At 41.1% G+C, this 4,910-nt stretch overlaps 1 protein-coding gene across 1 annotated transcript in view; it reads left to right on the top strand.

Annotated features, from left to right (window-relative positions):
• Positions 1-4,910, top strand: part of PDE1C (phosphodiesterase 1C) — a 249,954-nt gene that overhangs the window by 665 nt on the left and 244,379 nt on the right. The gene's annotated exons all lie outside the window — the stretch shown is intronic.

Here is a 4,910-nt window from a genome sequence, read left to right as displayed (position 1 = left end):
AAGATGGGAGGAGAAATTAGGACTGGTTGCTGTAGTTGTTTGAGGAGTGGAGTTTATTGTTTGTGTTCACTGTCTTAGGGAAAAGTGAGGCTTCTCAAAGCGACAGGTGTCTGTGTGTTTTTCCAAGAGACTTGCTGTGCAAAAGTTAAAATCTGAGGATTCCCTGAGCAGGCTGCTCTGCTAAAACCGCATATCTCACTGGGCTACGTTATATAAATCCCTATAGATCTTAGAAACAAAGCAAGCTTACATCCTGTTTTCATTTTTAGATGAAAACCAAGTTAAAATATAGGCATAACTGGTAATAATCAATCAATACAAATTCCATTCCCCTTGAATACCTTTAAGATGATAGAGATTCTACTTCCTTGCAGTTGTGAAATCAGGGAAGTTGTTCCTGATTTGTACTAGTGTAATTGGGTCATAATCTCATCTAATAATGATGGATATGAGCTTTTTTAGTGGTGTGGGAGGAAGTACCTGTTTATTCCTCTGCTTTATGGAAAACTTGTTTTGCAGTCATTAACAAGATGCAAACATTAAACCTGCTGAAAAAAACCTGGAGCTAGAAATGCATGTTTCATTAAAATATCTTCATGCAGTCATCTGTTGATGTGCATATAGCATTTTAAAGGTGAAACTGCCAGGCCAATGCTACTTTTCAAATTTCTTTCTCTAATGGGAAGGTGGTAGCCCCTCCACAGGTTAAGTTGCAACATGCTCACTTCTGAACTCTGTATCTTAATCTCTCCCCCTCTTGGCATCATTACTAAAAGTGTTATTTCATCAGTTTGTGTCAGTCTAGAAGATAAACATTTCCTTTTTCAGCCTAGGCACAGTGTCTGAAGATGCTGAACATTTATGACTCTGCCTAATTATTTTTTTTGTTCATGAACAAACCAACAGGGTTGCTGTATTTGTCATTCCACTGCCTTTATTGCTACTCATACTCATAAAACACCTAGACTAAATTTTGGGTCAAATTACTCTGATTTAGAACTGCAGCTTCTTCTGCTTCTTAGGACAGTTGTTGCATAGGAGTTCCAGTGCTATTTTCTTCTATCTGGTGCACACAACCAGCGTATTGATTCTGTGATCTGTGCATTATATAACATTTATTTTTATATCTAGGCAAGTGTGCATTGGATTGACTCACATAACCGTGAAAACTTTGTAAACATGCTATCTAATATTACCAGCACTGTGTGGTAGACAGACCTGAATGATTCATGTTTTCGTTAATCTTAATACTGAAGAAAATGAATGTATCCAAAAGATCCCACAGCCACATTAGTGTGTCAGGGATGGGCTCAAACTTCTTTTTTCTATTAGCCATGATTTCTGTGTAGGTATCTAGTTTTGGGTACCGCAAATTTTTAAGAAGTTCTTGGGAAATGCGGAACTGCTGCATCTGCTATTGAAGTGTCAGCTGGGAGAGAAGCCTGATATTCTTGAGGAACAGAGTAATATCAGGTTGAGAGAAATGAGTTTCCATGTGGGTGCAAAAGAAAGTATTTTGCATTGATTCACCCTTGTACTAACTGCTAAGAAAGGATGATCTTCACAGTGTTTTGAAAAGTGATCACTTACAATGAGACTTAATGAAAGACCTGGGCCTAACATCAAACATGGAAGTACGTGGGCATGGAAGAAGGTTGGTGCAAGAAGAGCTCCCTGCTGATGGCTTGCAAGTTAGATAGCCTCGCATCTCTGGAGATGGCCAGCATCCATTCACTCAGCAGCGCGATCTAGAGCAGCTTCTCAACTGCTCTAATTTTCACCATGGCTGCTTACAGTGCTGGTGGTGGGACAGGAGAGCTGTGAGAACTCTGCACCTCCCAAGGACTTCAGAAATCCCTGCTGAAGAAAGGGATGTGCCATACCAGAAAGGCAAATGTATGCCAGTACTCAACAGCTTTCTTCTGCATGAAGAAACAAGGCAGTTGCAAATCCCTCTCCTCCAGGTATCAGCCTTTCAACAGAGACCCTGAGGAGGACTGTGATGTGCTGCTCTATGCCCATTGAGGATTTCCATGCAGTTTTTGGATATTCTGCTTTTATGGACTTTTTGCACTGGTAGCATCATGTAAGGCAACTATAGTGGAGCCACCGCATGAGCCATTTAATGGGACCATTCAAGACAGGAGTTGTGCACTGTAGCTCTAGAAAGTTTGATGAATCTCAGATGAAGGCTTCGAGATCTTTATTTGCCATGGTCTATGCCAGCAAGTTTCAGAATCCTTGAAGTGTTTGTATACACAATTTATTGTATTTGAGCTCATTTAACTTCGGCTAAATTTTCCTCCACCAAAAGTAAAAGAGAAGGGCAGCTGAGTTTAAAGGAAAAGAAATTAAGAGTTAAGGCCTGTTTGTTTTTTTTTTGTCCTGTGCCTTGTCTTGTCACTCCTGTGCAAATCAAAGGCTATTAAAACAGAATGCCAGTGTGTTACTTACTGACTTCGCTGCTGTAATTGACTGACTAAAGGTGCAAGACAGAAAAACAACCACTTTCTTTAAACCTGTGAAAATGGTAACCACAAACATTAACAAGAGGATATTTTCTTCTGCATTTATCACCTCCTATGACCAAGAGCTAACTTCATTAAAGCTCCCACTCTCTGCTTTTCGTATCCAGAAGCACCTGGCAACACTGTTTTGTCCTGTCCAATGTGTCTAATACATTTATTTTTATAGATTAGAATGAAATGAAGTGATGGGGAGTTCTGCTGTAACTCAGGTGTTACTGGAGAGGAGGGATGTGGCACCAAAACACTTAGTCTAGCTCACAGCAGTTGTTTCTAAATCTTGCAGAAAAGTTTCTTTAGGAGGACACTGTCTCCATTTTGCGTGCAAAATTTCTCTCTCCAATTATTACAGAAGAGTTATCCTCGGTGGTGCTTTTGGGGCTCTATTTTGAAATAATTCTTTAAAAATGTGGTTTTCTTAATGTTGCTGGAGTTTCTCATGTTGCAGTTCACTACTTGAAACCCATTTCAACATCCTGCTCACTGCAGGGGGGTTGGACTAGATGACCTCTAGGGGTCCCTTCCAACCCAAAATATTCTATGATTCTATGATTCTGTGATTCTATGATCCCTTTCAACATCACAGGTAGAACAGCCAAAGTGGTTCTTGCTGGTCCCTCTGACGGTTAACTTCAGAAACACCTTCTCTGTTTTGGTCAAAGGAAATGTTGCTTGGGGAGGTGCGTGCACTCTGGTCGTCTGAGTCGGGGTGGGGGAAACTGGAAGCAAACTAAATACTGAACTCAGCTTTATTAGGACAAGGAAAAACACCCTCAGCTCTGTGTCGTGTGCTTAACTTAAAGACAATGCCGCTGTGGATTTTCTGTTACTCTCTCTTGAAAGGCAGTCCTTTCAGAGTGGCATGGACAGGAATGGGGTTTTTAAATTATTCTAGAAAGAAATCAGAGGAATAAGAGTAGTTTCACTTTTTGTACTGTATTTTGGCCAGAGAACTGTGTACATTGTAGCAATTAATTTAACTGTTTTGTTCTTGTGTATTGATTTTCAGCCTTATTGGAGTTTGGCACTCCTCTGAGGGCAATGGTACCTTTGCAACCCACAAAAGAGGCAGGTTTCAGCAGAAGGCACCCTCCACCCCATACTCGATGCATGTTCTTGGAGACTTACTTTAATTCTGTCCTTAGTTGCTTATAATAATAATAATAAAAAAAGCCATTCTGACTGAAAGCACACTGTAATTGTAAGGTGCTGACAAACCTCTGCACGTGCATCACTTGTAGCCTTCCTTCAAATGTCTGTCTGGGGTCAGTCTGTTTTCGGGGAGGAGAGACGATATCTCTGCCTGTGCAAGAACAACGTCCCTGGCAAAAGGTGAAGGGGGGGCAATGCCTAACCACCACTCCTGCTGTGGATTATGGCATCTTCTTGTCTTTAGCTAAACTCTGCATCATTTTCTTCGCCATGACATAGCAGAAAAGACTTTAAAAACCAACAAAACTCTGAGTGTGTGTTGCCCCCTCTCCCCCTTCTCTCTCCTGACAGATCTTACTATGCCCATATGCAGTCCATTTTCATGGAGATTTACTTTAATTCTGCCCTTAGTGGCTCATAATAAAAAATGTCATTCTAACTGAAAGCACGCTGTAATTATAAGGTGCTGACAAATCTCTTGCTAATTCTGCATGTGCGTCACTCGCAGACCTTCCTTCAAAGGAGGTCTGGGAGAAATGTCTGTCTGTGGGGTCAGTCTGCTTTCGGGGAGCGGGGAGGCCTCTCTGCCTGCACACAAACAGTGTCCCTGGCAAAAAGGTGAAGGGGGAATGCATGGCCACCGCTCCTGCTGTGGGTTACAGCCTCTCCTTGTCTTTGTACCAAACTCTACCATTTTCTTTGTTTGACATAATACAAAAGATTTGGAAAACAACAATGAAACCCCCAAGCTTTGCCTTTTTTTTTTTCTCCTCCCCCTCTTTCTCCTGGAAGACCTTACTGAGAGGATATTTTCTTAATAAGAGCCGATAGGAAGCACTGATGATTTTTGTGTGAACAGTGGAACACTGTCGTCTGAAATCTAGGAACTGGGACATCTGAGTTTGTTAATATAATACAAATACTAAACTTGCAATAGGACATGAGATTTTTAATATAATTTAAGGAAGTCTAATGTAGTTATAATAGACTATAAAGAGTTAAAGTCTCTTCCAACATAGTCCTACCCCCAACAAATTCACCTAAAGAAAGCTGCCAGCAAATAGACTGTGAAATAAAGCTCAAGTTCTGAGAGTTTCTTTTCTGCTCCCTCCATTACAAAGTTGTGTTTTAGCTTCAAACCAGTCTGGTGCTGTCTGCTCTGCCTAAAAATATACCTGGAAGGGGTCTGCATAGTTGGCATGCATATGGGTGAGATAGCCAGTGGGCCTTTTG

Source organism: Egretta garzetta, unplaced genomic scaffold (assembly GCF_000687185.1).
Source record: "Egretta garzetta isolate BGI_Z169 unplaced genomic scaffold, ASM68718v1 scaffold713, whole genome shotgun sequence".
NCBI lineage: Eukaryota > Metazoa > Chordata > Aves > Pelecaniformes > Ardeidae > Egretta > Egretta garzetta.
Note: the sequence above shows the minus strand (reverse complement) of the source record. Positions and strands in the feature narration are given on the sequence as shown.